The 18,537-nt window shown below is 38.3% G+C and overlaps 2 protein-coding genes, 1 long non-coding RNA gene, 3 other non-coding genes and 1 pseudogene across 12 annotated transcripts in view; 2 read left to right on the top strand and 5 right to left on the bottom strand.

Annotated features, from left to right (window-relative positions):
• The window catches only part of LOC148682349 (uncharacterized), a 771,506-nt gene that overhangs the window by 179,057 nt on the left and 573,912 nt on the right, over nucleotides 1–18,537 (bottom strand). The window lies entirely within an intron of this gene.
• The window catches only part of LOC137490983 (uncharacterized), a 471,679-nt gene that overhangs the window by 778 nt on the left and 452,364 nt on the right, over nucleotides 1–18,537 (top strand). The window lies entirely within an intron of this gene.
• Nucleotides 1–18,537, top strand: part of LOC147845236 (uncharacterized) — a 934,973-nt gene that overhangs the window by 870,379 nt on the left and 46,057 nt on the right. The gene's annotated exons all lie outside the window — the stretch shown is intronic.
• Nucleotides 7,895–7,976, bottom strand: trnas-gcu (transfer RNA serine (anticodon GCU)). The gene has a single exon. It is a non-coding gene; the product is annotated as a tRNA-Ser (tRNA).
• Nucleotides 13,221–14,819, bottom strand: LOC101886524 (uncharacterized; annotated as a pseudogene).
• Nucleotides 16,531–16,612, bottom strand: trnal-aag (transfer RNA leucine (anticodon AAG)). The gene has a single exon. It is a non-coding gene; the product is annotated as a tRNA-Leu (tRNA).
• trnal-uag (transfer RNA leucine (anticodon UAG)) lies at nucleotides 18,304–18,384 on the bottom strand. The gene has a single exon. It is a non-coding gene; the product is annotated as a tRNA-Leu (tRNA).

The raw sequence follows: 18,537 nt of genomic DNA, 5'->3' as shown, positions 1-18,537 counted from the left end.
TAATAGTGTATATGTCTATGCGTCTGCATTTGTATAAATATGTATAATTCTATACCATTGAGAAGACAGACCAAAAAAATGTAAAAATACAGACATTTCAATAAATGCCCAGTTGGAGGTGCTATATGCCAAGTTTTTTGCATATTCATTTATTGTTTTACTTGTAACCCATATGTATTTGTGTGCCTACTACATACTATATATGTGTGTACTATAAACTGTGTGTGTGTGTGTGTGTGTGTGTGTGTGTGTGTGTGTGTGTGTGTATTTTAACATTAAAAATGTTTAACACTAAAGATAATAATATTATGTTTGTGTTATAAATTTATACAAAATAAAGATGCTAATACATAATCATTTAATAATAATGATTTAATAATAATTGTTATTATTATTATTATTATTATTAGTAGTAGTAGTAGTGAAATGAAAATATTTTACAATGCATTTATACATATTGTACTGATTACATTCATTCATTCATTTTCTTGTCAGCTTGGTCCCTTTATTAATCTGGGGTCGCCCCAGCAACCACCAACTTATCCAGCAAGTTTTTACGCAGCGAATGCCCTTCCAGCCACAACCCATCTCTGGGAAACATCCACACACACATTCACACACACACTACAGACAATTTAGCCTACCCAATTTACCTGTACCGCATGTCTGGACTGTGGGGGAAACCGGAGCATACGGAGGAAACCCACGCGAACACAGGGAGAACATGCAAAATCCACACAGAAACACCAATTGAGCCGAGGATCGAACCAGCGACCTTCTTTAATCGCCAATTAATCTATATACCTTATGAAAATGTATAAATATGTACCTATTTATAAATATGTGTGTAAAATATGTCTCTCTCTCTCTACATATATATTTATATATGTATACATATGTATACATATGTACTCATTCATTTTCTTTTCGGCTTATTCCCTTTATTAAACTTTGGTCGCCACAGCGGAATGAACGGCCAACTTCTCCAGCAGATGGTTTACGCAGCTGATGCCCTTCCAACTGCAACCCATCTCTGGGAAACATCCACAGTCATACACTATATACTACTACTACTACTACTAATATTAATAATGATAATAATAATAATAACAATAATACAAGTTATTATAATTTTTATTATTATTATTAATAAGCTTATTGTTGGTATTTTATAAAAAAATAGATATTTTACAAGACGCTTATACATATTGTACTTGTCTATCACAGTAAAATAATACACAAATTAAACACCAGCATTTTCAGGCTAGGTAACACTAGTTAATTTTGACACAGCAGAACAGTTGTTCCAATGTACTCTTGGCACATTTGGTGGCGCTGTATCTCAGTGGTCTTTGAAAGTGCGTTGAAATCTTACTTGGGTCTTGTAAACAATATTCCCATCTATCAGCAAACCCAGAATAATATCAATGTACTCTACCAATTTTAGGTTATGATTCTCTGAACTTGCCATAAATTGCAATACAGCAAGGCAAAAACAGCTATGTACCGTTGCACTCTTGGCGCAATTGCAGGGGTGATAGCGTTCCGGCACCACGCCGGATTTCCGGCGTACTGTGGCTGCGGGGAAAAAAAAAATCAGGTTGATGGATATTGATCTGTCATTTCTCTAGATTCACAGAATTCACTCACTGCTGAAAGCGCCGGATTGGTTTTTATTAAGTGCCATTTTGTGTGCTCGTGAATCATCTTTTGAGTGTAGACGCCATGTAAATAAAAGATTAATTGTGTAATTTAGAGAGCTTTATAAATTATAACGGATCTTTGTGAGATCTCTATGAACTAAGATTAGTGACGCTTTTTAGTGATAATAAGAGGAGCGTGCTTTGCACTTTCCAGGCTATAATCCATTCAGAATTTGTATGAAACTTTCGTTTTCGGCACATATACGCTAATATGTTTTGGGAATGACATCTGCATATTTACGTTGGGTTTATTCTCGAAATAACGGTGAAGCAATAGACGGGACAAAAATATATTTCCCCCTTCTCCTTAGACAACTTAGTGTTTCAGCTATGAAACAGTTCAGTTTTGTATGTAGCCTAATGGCAAAGTGTTTATATTTAGTTTCGTTTTTTATTCAGCTTATTTAGAAAAACGTTTGGAGCATTTTTTTTATTCGTTAAAAATAAGTTTTAACGAACAGCGCCCAGCGGAAGACCATCATTGTCTGTTTGATCAGTTTGCCTTCTCAGATCATCACGACTTGCATAAAATAAAAGATATAAAACAGTTTAAGTATAAAACAATGGTAGCTTAAACGTTAAAGAATGTGTGCTATTAGGCGCATAGTTTGCTTATAAAAAGCTTGCAGGACATCGAGGCGCCAGAGCAATCACTTGCATTTTTTCAGTGGGAGCAATTTAAAGTTGTCCGTCATTTTTGCTCACAAAGTACGAGTAATACATCAAAAAACGTTACAGCGTTTTTATAAAATAAAGAAAACCAAAATTATGCGCTTTCTGTCGTCTGGTTTTTGAACAGGAGCGCTTAACAAAATGAAGCAAAATGTATATGCCTCACAGACATAATAAATATATTTATAGAAAGCTTTAAATTATTACTTAACGAAATAAAACAAATCGAAAACAAAAAAAACTCCTTCATGTAATCCGTAAAGATGAATTTCTCTCTAAAGGCGAGTCCAAGAGGAGATTGTCAGGATCTTTGCGACACTGACTCAGAATAAGTTTATTAATAAATAATTAAGATATGTCCTTACTCTTTCCTCGACACATTCATTGTTATTTGTTTTTGCCGGTGATTGGGGCGAGTTTTAGCTTATTGTGTGCGCTTGAACGCGGATTCAAAGTAGCAGTTTTAACATGGAGTGACACAACATCTGACGTACAGATGACACTGGCACATGCCACTGAGTGTAGTGACACTTCCGGTGGCACGTCCGGTTTTCCACTGTCATGTGTCACTCGCTAGTGGCATGTGTAGTGACCTGTGTCACTCAGAGTGTAGCGCTGCATGTCACTGCAGTGACATCGACACCCGGCGAAGCTTATGACATTAATTAACACGAGCAAAACCATATTTAATCATTACGCGACTTTTAACCTAGTTTATCGCGTCGCAAGTTTATTTGCTGAGCTACTCCACGATGTTTTAATTTAAACGCATTTATTTTATGTATTCGTAGTCATACTTCCGTACGTAATATAGTCATTTGACAGTACATGTCAGTCAAATTTATTGTGGCATGCTTATATATGGGAGGGGTTACACTTATCTGTTGTACTGTATATTATTGCATCCTGGCAGTTCTTTTGTTCCCTACTATATGGACTTCTCTATGTTTTTAATTCATTCATTTATTTTATTATTTAACTTATTTTCATTTTAAGGTATTTTAAATAATATCCTTTAAAAAGTTATAATAAAATGCATGTTGAAAACTCATAACATATATGCATGTAAGATAACAGGTGTCATTTGCCTAATGATTTTTAAAGCAAAGAGACTTATAAGATTAATGTGCTTATAACGTGCTTATACTGACACCTACTGGCACATGTCACAAGATCACTGACACTGGCATGTGTCACTGACATTACTGGCATGTGTCACTAACATTACTGGCATGTGTCTAAAAAGAGCCACTTGACAATAATGATAATCAGGGTTACACATAGGCTGTTAATATATTTGGGCCCAGGGGCCCACAAGTTATGTGTTAAAAGTGCGTTGCATACATAGTACCCCCACCCCTACTCACCTCAGGGGCAAGGAAAAAAAGTTCAGGCTCAGGATTTTTTTCCACTATCAGCCCTGGAAGCTGTGACACGGGGAAGTCTATCAGCTGCCAAATGAAGGACTTCGAAAAGCTTACAGCACCTGGTATTCCCAGGCGGTCTCCCATCCAAGTGTAACAAGTGTACTATATTTATTTATTATTGGACCAGACAATAAAACCAGAAGTTTACAAGGTAAGTACAAGGAGGTGGGGGTGAAACTGAGCAATAACCAAAGACAAACTGAATTTTTTAAATACAAAAATAGTTTTACTTTAGATTGTATGAATTTTTTCCTTTTCGTATTTGTCTTAGTAAACAATACTTACATCAGTAACATAACTATTTATACACAACCCCAGGGTGCACCCACTTTACAATTATTTTAAATCAAACACAAATCACAATAAATGAATTCAAGTTAAAACAAAAGAAACCATAAAATAACACAAATAAATCAGTGTCGTTGTTCACTCTAAAATTGGTGAAATCAGTTCAATTCAGATAAAGTTCTGTTTTTTCCCCGTCAAGAAAATCAGTCCTTAGAGCTGCATTAAAAAATCGCAGTCCAATAAAGGAATTAACTTTTTGGCAATTTCTTACTTTATCCGGTGAAATGAGGATAAATTGAAATATGTGTAGGTCACAATTTTTCAGGTCGACTTAGGAGGCTCGCCATCAATACAAGGAATCCAGTGAAACTGGGAAAATGTCCTCAGAAAAAAAACCTGGCCTGATCACAGACCAGAATTTATAAATAAGTTTAATATGTTCAAAATCATTTCAAAAACATACAAAATATACAACACGTAGAACAAATAAAACACATACACACACATGTATACCATAAAATGAGCTAATATAATGGAATACCTGTCAAACTCACAATGTCTATATCACTCTATGGTCTTCTCACACACACGCGATTGCAAAATGGCGTCAGCGCACTGTAAACGCAATGCAACATGCAGTCTGACTTCAACACACTCTTAAATACACTAACACTTTTGCAGGTACAACTTGATTTAGTACAACTACAATCACTTTTAAACTGTTTGGGAATCTTAACATACTGTATTTTAATCTTTTTGTTCAAGTTTGCTCCTCTATTATTCTGCCAACTGGTCTCGTCTCTGCTCTCTCTCTGTGGCAAGCTGGAAGGGGCGGAGCTAACAACCCGCTCTTACGATTGGTTGTTACTTTACCTCAAACTACATTTGTATACATGAATTTTATTTTGTTTATCATATTTATAAAGACTTGTAGATATAATAATAATAATATGATTATACTTTAACTATTTCACTAGGGTTACATATGTTTCTGCAACTATTGTCGGTAAGATGACTTTCAGTTTTGCCATATGAACGACAGAGCATAAGAACGACAAGAATGGGATTCGATGGACTCGGCCACCTCGTTATGTATGTACTCACTTTCCGGATATGGGCTGGACTATAGGATTTCTGTATGTATTTGCTGCTATTTTCGGTAAAGATGATTTTAAATTTTGCAACAACATCCTTCAAAACGACAAGAGCGTGCGAGTAAAACACCTTCCACGGAAGCACCAGGCTCTTTCAAATGCCAAAGCATTTGAACAACAAGGATGGGATTTGATGGACTCTTCCACCTCGTCATGTATGTACTCACTTTCATGATGGGGGCTGGACTATGGCATATGTTTGTATTTGCAGCTATTTCCGATAAAGTTGACATAAAATTTTGCAACAACATCCTTTAAAAAGCTAAAATAATGAGAATAAACGAAATTCTACAGAAACACCATGATCTCTCGAATGCCGAATCAAATGAGCGACGAGGATGGGTTTCAAACCCACTCATGCAGTGCATAATGGACTAGCAGTCCATCATGTTAACCACACGGCCAACACGTCATGTATTTTCCTTTTTCTCTAGTGGAGGCCGGACTTTGGCACATAATTGTATATGTATGTTTCAGCAACTATTTTCGGTAAGATGACTTTCAGTTTTGCCGTATGAACGAAAGATCAAATGAACGACAAAAATGGGATTCGATGGATTCGGCCACCCCGTCATGTATACACTCACTTTCCTGTTGGGGGCTGGACTATAGCATTTCTGTATGTATTTGCTGCTATTTTCGGTAAAGATGATGTTGAATTTTGCAACAACATCCTTCAAAACGATAAGAGCGTGCGAGTAAAACACATTCCACGGAAGCACCGGCCTCTTTCAAATGCCAGAGCATTTGAACGACAAGGATGGGATTCGATGGACTCTTCCACCTCGTCATGTATGTACTCACTTTCCTGTTGGGGGCTGAAATATGACATTTCTGTATGTATTTGCAGCTATTTTCGGTAAAGATGACGTTAAATTTTGCAACAACATCCTTCAAAACGATAAAAGATTGAGAGTAAAAGAACTTCTACAGAAACACCATGATCTCTCGAATGCCAGAACATATGAGCGACTTGGATGGGATTCGAACCCACGCCTGCAGAACACAATGGATTAGCAGTCCATCGACTTAACCACTCGGCCACCTCGTCACGTACTTTTCTTCTTCTCTGGTGGAGGCCGGACTGTGGCACATAATTGTAAATGTATGTTTCTGCAACTATTTTCGGTAAGATGACTTTCAGTTTTGCTGTATGAACGACAGAGCAAATGAACGACAAAAGTGGGATTCGATGGACTCGGCCACCCCGCCATGTATGTACTCACTTTCCTGTTGGGGGCTGGACTACGGCATTTCAGTATGTATTTGCTGCTATTTTCGGTAAAGATGACATTAAATTTTGCAACAACATCCTTCAAAACGATAAGAGCGTGCGAGTAAAACACCTTCTATAGAAGCACCGGCCTCTTTCGAACGCCAGAGCATTTGAACGACAAGGATGAGATTCGATGGACTCTTCCACCTTGTCATGTATGTACTCACTTTCATGATGGGGGCTGGACTATGGCATATGTTTGTAATTGCAGCTATTTTCGATAAAGTTGACATAAAATTTTGCAACAACATCCTTCAAAACGCTAAAAGAGTGAAAGAACTTCTACAGAAACACCATGATCTCTCAAATACCAGAACATATGAGCAACGAGGATGGGATTCGAACCCACGCGTGCAGAGCACAATGGGTTAGCAGTCCATCGCCTTAACCACTCGGCCATCTCGTCACGTATTTTTCTTTTTCTCTGGTAGAGGCTGGACTGTGGCACATATGTGTATATGTATGGTTCTGCAACTATTTTCGGTAAGATGACTTTCAATTTTGCCGTATGATCGACAGAGCAAATGAACGACAAAAATGGGATTCGATGGACTCGGCCACCCCGTTATGTATGTACTCACTTTCCTGTTGGGGGCTGGACTACGGCATTTCTGTATATATTGGCTGCTATTTTCGGTAAAGATGACGTTAAATTTTGCAACAACATCCTTCAAAACAATAAGAGCGTGCGAGTAAAACATCTTTCACGGATGCACCAACCTCTTTCAAACGCCAGAGCATTCGAACGACAAGGATGGGATTCGATGGACCCTTCCACCTCGTCATGTATGTATTCACTTTCATGATGGGGGCTGGAATATGACATTTCTGTATGTATTTGCTGCTATTTTTGGTAAAGATGAAGTTAAATTTTGCAACAACATCCTTTAAAACGCTAAAATAATGAGAATAAACGAAATTCTACAGAAACACCATGAACTCTCAAATGCCGAATCAAATGAGCACCAGGATGGGTTTCAAACCCACTCATGCAGTGCATAATGGACTAGCAGTCCATCGCGTTAACCACACAGCCAACACGTAATGTATTTTCCTTTTTCTCTAGTGGAGGCCGGACTTTGGCACATAATTGTATATGTATGTTTCAGCAACTATTTTCGGTAAGATGACTTTCAGTTTTGCCGTATGAATGAAAGATCAAATGAACGACAAAAATGGGATTCGATGGACTCGGCCACCCCGTCATGTATGTACTCACTTTCATGATGGGGGCTGGACTATGGCATATGTTTGTATTTGCAGCTATTTTCGATAAAGTTGACATAAAATTTTGCAACAACATCCTTCAAAACGCTAAAAGAGTGAGAACTTCTACAGAAAGACCATGATCTCTTGAATGCCATAACATATGAGCGACAAGGATGGGATTCGAACCCACGCGTGCAGAGCACAATGGATTAGCAGTCCATCGCCTTAACCACTCGGCCACCTCATCATGTTTTTTCTGACTTCTCTGGTGGAGGCCGGACTGTGGCACATAATTGTAAATGTATGTTTGTGCAACTATTTTCGGTAAGATGACTTTCAGTTTTGCCATTTGAACGACAAGAATGGGATTCGATGGACTCGGCCACCTCGTCATGTATATACTCCCTTTCCTGATGGGGGCTGGACTATAGCATTTCTGTATGTATTTGCAGCTCTTTTCGGTAAAGATGGCATGAATTTTTGCAACAACATTCTTTAAAACGTTAAGAGCGTGCGAGTAAAACACCTTTCACAAAAGCACCGGCCTCTTTCAAACGCCAAAGCATTTGAACGACAAGGATGGGATTCGATGGACTTGGCCACTTCGTAATAAAATTTTCCAACAACATCCTTCAAAACGCTAAAAGAGTGAGAGTAAAACAAGTTCCACAGAAGCACCAGTCTCTCTCGAATGCCAGGACATATTAGCGACGAGGATGGGATTTAAAGAGCACAATGGATTAGCAATGCCAGCTGCTGAAGGATTGTCCATCAATATTTCACAAATGTTGAAGATGAGAGCCAATCGGAGCGATTCGGTCCAACATTGTAGCCAATCACGTTGCAGCATCTCAATATTTGCAGCCAATCGCGGACCGTAATTCTCAACATTTTCAACATTTGACCAATCAGAGTCATGGCAATGGTAAAGCAGGGGAAGGAACCGTTCCAAGATTCACCGCTAGGTGTGCAGTCAAACAGGTAAGTCAGATGTCAATCAATTTTCCGAACTAAGCCGAAGGTACACGAAGGAATAACAGGGTCATCTGGAGGCGGGTCAGAGGTCAAAAAAGTTCCTTGACCTTCAGTGATTTTCGACAAACAGCATCATTCGACAGAGCACAGCATCGTTTTGTTTAAAGTTCAGGACTTTTTTTCTGATAGTGATTTCTTAAAAAAGATAAGAAAATCTACATAATTGCACGTATTAATGTTTTAGTGTGTTGTAATTCAAATTTGGATACTTTAATCTAAAACCGTTTAATTTATAGGAGAAAAAATGTCAGAAAAATTCCACAAAGCCATGTCAGACGCTGACTGGATTTCACATCTGAAAAAGTTTGCCAGCACAGGAGTTTGGCCATCAGATGAGGGCAACAGGAACAGGCCAGCTCCTCTGCAAAAAAAGTGGCATGAGATTTATCAAAGGGTGTGTATTTCGTTTACATGATATAATGTTTGTTGAAATTTGCTTAACTTGGTAGGCTTCAGTACATTAAGTACAGTATCTATGTAAAACATGTCATACTTGATTTTAAATAATAACGTGTTTTAAAATGCATGTATTTTGAGATTTACGTCGAATAATTTACTATAGTTTGACCGTTTATGAGATTTTAAAAGGTGGGGGAATGGATTATGAATGTACAATACAGCATGTGGTTTTAAAGCCTGAAATGTTCCTGTCCAGTTCCTCTTTTTTTTTTTTCTTATAGAGGTAAAGTTGGTTTTATATTTGGATATTCAGACATTCTCCTTAGTAATATCATTTCAGAAAAAAATTCTTTGCAAATTCTAAATAGGAAAATCATATTAGCAGACAATGATTAATGATTATCAAAGTACAGCATTGTTCACAGGGAATTAGATAAGTGTTGATATTGTTTTCAAATCATACTTGCATGCTAATTCCGATCGAATATTCAAAGTAATATGGTAAACAATATAGAGACTTCTAAATGAACGAATGTGCGAATATAAAACCAACTTTACTTCTATCTTTTTCTTTTTTGGAGATACAAACTGTACAATTACATATTAGATAAATATTACACACATTCTAGAAACATAGTTAAATTAATTTATACAGCTATTTTGTGCTTTATTAAAGGAGTTATTGAGTTAAATTTAATTATTCTATTTTTCATGATTTTTTTTTCAGATTGAGAAATGCCCATTGCAGTCTCGTGGACAGAGGACCTTGCACTCAAAAAAATGATATGTTGGCTTTAATTAACTTTTTTATGTCAACAGGTTCCACGTAACCGAGTTAAGTTACCTTAAAGAACGAATTTTATATAACTGTTTTAATTTACAGAAAATAACCATATTTTATCAACTGATACAATACTTAGTTCCCAAAAACCTAGTTTAGGTCACAAAACGTAGTCATTCAATGCACTAATGTGTTCATGTATGTATAACTAGCAAACAGATTTTCCCTGTATTTGTAACTACACAGTTACTTTTAAACAAAAGAAGATGCAGCACAACATCAGCTATCCTTAGTTTATATTGGACTTGCACACAGATGCTACTATCCTCCAACACGGTGCACCATAATAGTTTAATTTATTTTATTTCACTTGTTGGTTTCTAAATTTATTCAACATTTTATTTAATTTGTTAATTTTTGTATTTTTTTCTGTTAATATTTCACATTTAATTTTTTAGATTTTTTATTCCATGTTCAATACTGTTTTTTGTTGACCATTGTTAAATAAATATTGCATTTATAAATGACTGGTCCTTGACTTTTAAGTCCCCTTTGTGTCGGTTTCTGTTTGTATTTAACATTTTATTTACATTGTTTATTTATATTGTTAATACTGTATTATTAATAACTAATTTATTATTTTTACATTTTCTACTCTATATTCATTACTGTTCTGTTGACAATTGTTAGATAAATAATGCATTTATAAATAACTGACTACTCCCTGACTTTTAATTCTATACACTGTAGCTCTATGACATTTCTATAGATCATTTGTACATTAAAATACAGAACAATAATAACCATAAGCATAAGAGAGTGTGTGTGTGTGCGTGCGTGCACGTGCATGTGTGTGTGAGAAAGAGAGTGTGTGTAAGAGAGAGCTTATGTGCATGCGTGCCTGTGTGTGAGTGTGTGTGCATGTTTGAAAGAGAGAGCGTGTGTGTGTGAAAGAGAGAGAGCATGTGTGTGTGTTTTCCAGAGATGGGTTGCGGCTGGAAGGGCATCTGCCGTGTAAAAACTTGCTGGATAAGTTGGCGGTTCATCCCGCTGTGGCAACCTCGGACTCTTGGTCCTACATAATCATCACACTGAAGACTAATCATGCGTACAATTCAGGATTAAACGTGAATAAATTATATTTTAAACATTTAATAAAATAACAGTTATTTAAAAATGCAATAACATTTTAGTGAGCAGAATAAGCTTATTATAAAGTATTCCAAACTTTTTACTGTGGCTGTATATTATAGTTATTACTACTATTTGTTGTGCAACATTTATTTATTTATTTTTTTACATGGGTGGAAGCCTTTGTTGAACCCACCTGTTTCTGATGTTTGCTGGGGAGCGATTCTGAATGTCTGGCAACTGTGCAGAGCTAAAAAAAAAAAAAAGATCACTGTATTAAGTAGCTTGAGGGGACATGTGGTACATTGTCCAGTGGCCCCCAGTGCTTCAGCATCTTTGTACATGTTTCCGGTGGAGCTGGTGGTACTGCTGGTGCTGGTTGTGGCCAAATCATGGTGGGAACTATAGTTAAAATTCAGTGGCATCTGAGATAACAGGTGGATATTCTGTTGATGGAGCAGGGGGAAGGAGTGGCTTTGGTGCTGGTCCAGATTCCTCGTCATCTCATCAAAATTAAACGGAAACTTGTTCAAATAGATTATAATCGCATTTGACTTTTTTTTCACTTGAAATGACAATCTTTTTGCTAAATTAAAATAATTCAACCCATTCTTTAAACAGGGTTTTGCTTGTCACCCTAAAGATTTTTACACAAATATTAATGTTATTCCTAAAAACATCACAGTATTGATCAGAGGTTTTCTTTCACACTATTCTGTAATGTTCTCTCTTCCATCTTTATTTTTAGAGATACAAAATGTAATAATAAGTTTTAAATGAATATTCTTATTCAAAGGCTTCATCCTAATCAGCTCAGATCTCATTTATTTTAAAATAATTAAACTCACAGGAATTAGAAAAACAAGAACAAGATACATTTCTTTTTTAATTCTCCCCAAAATTAAAGAACTTCAGTTAAAATGATTAATGATGTGTGTCCATCAAAAGAATTCCTGAGATTAAAAGTTGATAATGAGGAGAACTTGTCAATTTTGTGAAAGTTATTGAAAACACTGAGCATATTTTCTACAACTGCATATACTCATGTACATAACTCATAATACATAATGTCACGCGCAGAATTCCACAGATTTTCTGCAGATTTTTAGCCCATCATTAATTCTATTTAATTTGAGTAAATGTGTGTAAATATATATTTATTCACTTTTTAAATTAATAACAGTAATATTCTATTGACTAATATAAAAATGTTTATCTGATTTATGTACAATGCAGTTTGTACAGTAATATTTTCTGTCTTTTAGTAGAAATATTATACGAGAGACTTGCTTTGTTTACCAGATTAAGTGAATCTAATTGGATTTGCATTTTAAACATTAAATAAAAGTTTAAAAGATAATATTCTTTGTTTCACATATTTAGGATTTAGTTATGATACTCCCAAAATATTTCGGCAGAAATTAACAGATTTTTATCAATATTCTTTGCAGAAATAGCAAAAAACGTCGACAGATTCTGTCTGGCCCTACTCATGACTCATAATACATAGTGCATAATACAGAATGTCTCATGTCAATATCCATGTAAACCCTTTTTACAATAAACAAGTTAAATTTGGTGTAACTAATACAAATTGTACACAGCATTACCTGGTTAACAACCTTTTATGCTTTGCAAAACATTCTTCATTTGTAAATGCAGGTTTTTGGACCTTCTCTTAAAGTGTGACTTTGAGATTATTAGACTCATGAAAGGTCAAATAAAAGTATCCTCTTTCAATTTTTATTTTGCTCACCTATCATTGCTGGTTAGTAATAGTATATATATATATATATATATATATATATATATATATATATATATATATATATATATACTATTACAGCATACAATATAATCTATCAGTCCACATGAGCAGTACAATATGTATTGCATATTAATAATAATTGGAATTTACAAATAGCTGAAGTCCTTCAGTAGTCTGTTAAGTCCTGGAATTAGCATGTAAGCTAACAAATCACTCATATTCTCATTCACAATAGAGACACTGGGTTTCCCATACACAGATTTATTTGTAGTAATGTGGGAGTTTTCACATGAACATTTCTTCAAAGGAAACCAGTTGTCTACAGAAAGTTTAATTGTCTTCAAGAGGAAAACTTTTTTATTTTCTAAAATCAGTTCATCAAAATAAATGTGTAGTGTTTTGAAACCAAAGTCTTCATTTGTACCCACAACACATCAAGATTTGCTCAAGTCAAAATCTCATAATCTGACACAAATCTGATCTGTGGTAACTGGCAAATGGCATTGTGTAGTCTGAACAGGGCTTTATGGAGTCTGCATCAGTCTCTCACTGTCACTGCAAGTTCACACCGGCCAACTTTTATTCACCAACAAGTTTTGTGAAACTGCAGACAAACGCCCAAAATTGGAGGCAAATCTGTTTGTTCAAGGGAGTAAAAATCAAACAGTGTGAACGATCAAAAACACAATCTAAGAGTGTAGGACAGTTTTCTCTGCATCTCCCCAAACATTTTCTCCTCCCTAATCTTTCTAATTCTCTTTTCAGAGCCGATCATTTGATTGCAGTGTGCAATGTGCACAAATTTGGTTCTCAGTTCATAATAACTTGAAACACATATAGAGTTATTTTGTTTCATTGCAGCCCTGTAGAAACTCTCACAATCTGGTACATCTTCACCCCTCTTCAGTTATTGAGTTTAAATCTTCAGGTTCAAAGGGTTTCATTCCAGTAACTTGAGATGTATTCAAGAGTTTACACTTGTCCCGAGATGCTATCCCGGGAAAGCCTTAAGCTCCGCTGGACAAGGCCTCATTTTTTCTCTCCATTGTGAAGCTTCATGTGATTGATGAGGCTTCTTTTATGTTTAAAGACCTTTCCACACTCACTGCATCGAAAACGCTCTCCTAAGTGAGTCTTCATGTGTTGCTTAATGGAGTCTTTGCATGTGAGACTCTTTCCACAATGATCACATGTGGTTCCAGTGTGACCATTCATGTGGTTCATGAGGCTAGCTTTGGTTGTAAAGCTCTTTCCACAATGAGCACATGCAAACGGCTTCTGTCCGGTGTGACTTATCATGTGGTGTTTGAGTGAGCCTGTATGTGGGAAACTTTTACCACACTCTGTGCATGTGTAAGGTTTCTCTCCAGTGTGAATCCTCATGTGGATGATAAGGTTTTGTTTTTGAGAAAAACCTTTCCTACACTGTGTGCAAATAAAGCTTCTCTCTCCATTGTGAGTTCTCATGTGGGTTTCAAGATTGCCATTTTGCTTACAACTCTTTCCACACTGAGGGCAAGAGTAGAGCCTCTCCCCAGAGTGAATTCTTCTGTGCACTGCCAAGTTTCCTGTAGAATAGAAGCTTTTTCCACACTGTTGGCATGTGTACGGCCTCTCTCCAGTGTGAATTCTCATGTGCACTGTTCAGTTTCCTGTATTATAGAAGCTTTTTCCACACTGTTTGCAGGTGTAAGGTTTCTTTCTAGTGTGAACATCAAGGTTTGGCTTTTGACAGAAACTCTTTCTACTCTGTTTACAGCTGTAATTACACCTAGACTTGGATTTCCGAGATCTTCCACGTGATAAAGTCTTTTTAGTGAGTGTGGGTTTTTCATCAGTCGTTATTTCTTGTTGTTTCTCTTCCATTTCATTCCATTGATGTGTCTGTTCTTTCAGCACTATCAGGTCTTCAAAAAAGAACAAAAAAGTGAACTTTAGTATAAAGGCTTAAAGTGGCAAGCATGAAATGGATGTTTACCCTAAATATGAAAATGAGCTTACCATTTACTCTCCATCATTGGGTTTTAAACATTTCCTGTCTTCTGGAACACAAAGTAAGCCAGCATTTTTATCACTATACCTTATTTAGTGAAGGAAAGTAAATGGTGAGGCTATTTTCATTTCTGTGTCAGAAAGTCATACCAACACTGACTCACATAATCAACGCATCTCTTGACTCTGGTTTATTCCCCACTGTATTACTACTGTAATTGTGAATCTTTACTGTTCCTGTTTCAACAGTGTGCTCTTGCTAAAAGGAGCAATGGCAGAGAGAGACTTCCAGTGCAGACTTTGTTAAGATGCTGCAATCTAATCGTGGGAAAGACACTTGCTCCTGAGCATATTCGAGCTTGGGGATGTGTTGCTGTCACACCGACAAGTCTGCCGTGAGTTTCAAAGAACACATTATACTGACTAGTTGCCAACTTAAATGTACTCTCTCATTTCCAGCGTTCACTAAGACTCACACACACACTCAAGCAGTTTGGCCATGTTTAAAACCACATCTGGCAGCTGTGGGATTCGAACCCACGCCCCCGAAGAGACAGGAGCCTAAATCCGGCGCATTAGACCGATCCAAGCAGAAGCATGCAGTATCATTTTGCAAGTCTGTTTGCTCAAGCAGAGAGGTCATTCTCAAGCATCCTAAAAGGACTGCCTGGCAGCGGTGGGATTCAAACCCACACCACCAAAGAGATTGAAGCCTTAATCCAGCGCCTTAGACCACTCGGCCACGCTACCTTACAAAGCTGCTTTCCCTGAGCAGTTTCGACACCAACTTGTTTCAAGTAGCGCAACAGCTCTGGGAAATGAGTTCAATTTGGCCATGCCTTGCTGGAGCTCCTCCACAAAGAAAGAGAGCTCCTTAATACCAGCTTAGGAAGCACTCCCACCTTCCTGTCAACCACAGTTCTGTCTCTATTTGAGCACACCTCAAGGCATTTGAAGTCTTCTCCAAACGGCAGCCAGCTGCGATGCATTTAAGCACCTGATTACAAGGTAACTGTTATTTCACAAAAGAGTGAAAGTTACTGATTCCATCACAGCAGACCCCACATTGTTGTTGTTATTATATTCAAATATAGTTATAGAGTATTACTACTCTAATTGTGAATCTTTACTGTTCCTGTTTCAATAGGGTGCTTTTGCTAAAAGGAGCAATGGCAGAGAGAGACTTCCAGTGCAGACTTTAAGATGCTGCAATCTAATCGTGAGAAAGACACTTGCTCCTGAGCAGATTCGAGCTTGGGGATGTGTTGCTGTCACACCAACGAGTCTGCCGTGAGTTCCAAAGAACACATTATACTGACTAGTTGCCAACTTAAATGTACTCTCTCACTTCCAGCGTTCGCTGAGAATGCACACACACTCAAGCAGTTTGGCCTTGTTTAAAACCACATCAGGCAGTGGTGGGATTCAAACCCACACCGCCGAAGAGACTGGAGTCTAAATCCAGCACATTAGACCCCTCGGCCACGCTACCCTAGATGTATCTATGCAGTGGTCCCTTTTCTGCCTAATTTTACGGAAGCAGAACAGCAGAGAAGACGCAGAGCTTCCTAGTGAAGCCCTTCAACTTTGGCCAAGGAGTCTACATTTGGATGTGAGTGGAAGCATGCAGTATCTCTTTGCAAGTCTGTTTGCTCAAGCAGAGAGGTCATTCTCATGCATCCTAAAAGGACTGCCTGGCAGCAGTGGGATTCGAACCCACGCCCCCGAAGAGACTGGAGCCTTAATCCAGCGCCTTAGACCGCTCGGCCACGCTACCTTACAAAGCTGCATTCCCTGAGCAGTTTCGACACCAACTTGTTTCAAGTAGCGCAACAGCTCTGGGAAATCAGTTCAATTTAGCCATGCCTAGCTGGAGCTCCTCCACAAAGAAAGAGACCTCCTTAATACCAGCTTAGGAAGCACTCCCACCTTCCTGTCAACCACAGTTCTGTCTCTATTTGAGCACACCTCAAGGCATTTAAAGTCTTCTCCTTACGGCAGCCAGCTGCGATGCATTTAAGCACCTGATTACAAGGTAACTGTTATTTCACAAAAGAGTGAAAGTTACTGATTCCATCACAGCAGACCCCACATTGTTGTTGTTATTATATTCAAATCCAGTTATAGAGTATTACTACTCTAATTGTGAATCTTTACTGTTCCTGTTTCAATAGGGTGCTCTTGCTAAAAGGAGCAATGGCAGAGAGAGACTTCCAGTGCAGACTTTGTTAAGATGCTGCACTCTAATCGTGGGAAAGACACTTGCTCCTGAGCAGATTCGAGCTTGGGGATGTGTTGCTCTCACACCAATGAGTCTGCCGTGAGTTTCAAAGAACACATTATACTGACTAGTTGACGACTTAAATTTACTCTCTCACTTCCAGCGTTCACTGCGAACGCTCACACACTCAAGCAGTTTGGCCGTGTTTAAAACCACATCTGGCAGCCACATCGAACCCACGCCCCCGAAGAGACTGGAGCCTAATTCCAGCGCCTTAGACCCCTCGGCCACGCTACCCTCGATGAATTCATGCAGTGGTCCCTTTTCTGCCCAATTTTACGGAAGCAGAACAGCAGAGAGGACGCAGAGCTTCCTAGTGAAGCCCTTCAACTTTGGCCAAGGAGTCTACATTTGGATGTGAGCTGAAGCGTGCAGTATCACTTTGCAAGTCTGTTTGCTCAAGCAGAGAGGTCATTCTCAAGCATCCTAAAAGGACTGCCTGGCAGCGGTGGGATTCGAACCCACACCCCCGAAGAGACTGGAGCCTTTATCCAGCGCCTTAGAGATCGCTCGGCCACGCTACCTTACAAAGCTGCTTTCCCTGAGCAGTTTCGACACCAACTTGTTTCAAGTAGCACAACATCTCTGGGAAATCAGTTCAATTTAGCCATGCCTAGCTGGAGCTCCTCCACAAAGAAAGAGACCTCCTTAATACCAGCTTAGGAAGCACTCCCGCCTTCCTGTCAACCACAGTTCTGTCTCTATTTGAGCACACCTCAAGGCATTTAAAGTCTTCTCCTTACGGCAGCCAGCTGCGATGCATTTAAGCACCTGATTACAAGGTAACTGTTATTTCACAAAAGAGTGAAAGTTACTGATTCCATCACAGCAGACCCCACATTGTTGTTGTTATTATATTCAAATCCAGTTATAGAGTATTACTACTCTAATTGTGAATCTTTACTGTTCCTGTTTCAATAGGGTGCTCTTGCTAAAAGGAGCAATGGCAGAGAGAGACTTCCAGTGCAGACTTTGTTAAGATGCTGCACTCTAATCGTGGGAAAGACACTTGCTCCTGAGCAGATTCGAGCTTGGGGATGTGTTGTTCTCACACCAACGAGTCTGCCGTGAGTTTCAAAGAACACATTATACTGACTAGTTGACAGCTTAAATTTACTCTCTCACTTCCAGCGCTCACTGCGAATGCTCACACACTCAAGCAGTTTGGCCGTGTTTAAAACCACATCTGGCAGCGGTGGGATTCGAACCCACCCCCCGAAGAGACTGGAGCCTAAATCCAGCGCCTTAGACCCCTCGGCCACGCTACCCTAGATGAATTCATGCAGTGGTCCATTTTCTGCCCAATTTTACGGAAGCAGAACAGCAGAGAGGACGCAGAGCTTCCTAGTGAAGCCCTTCAACTTTGGCCAAGGAGTCTACATTTGGATGTGAGCGGAAGCATGCAGTATCTCTTCGCAAGT

This window comes from Danio rerio, chromosome 4 (assembly GCF_052040795.2).
Source record: "Danio rerio strain M-AB ecotype USA chromosome 4, GRCz13ab, whole genome shotgun sequence".
Taxonomy (NCBI): domain Eukaryota; kingdom Metazoa; phylum Chordata; class Actinopteri; order Cypriniformes; family Danionidae; genus Danio; species Danio rerio.
Note: the sequence above shows the minus strand (reverse complement) of the source record. Positions and strands in the feature narration are given on the sequence as shown.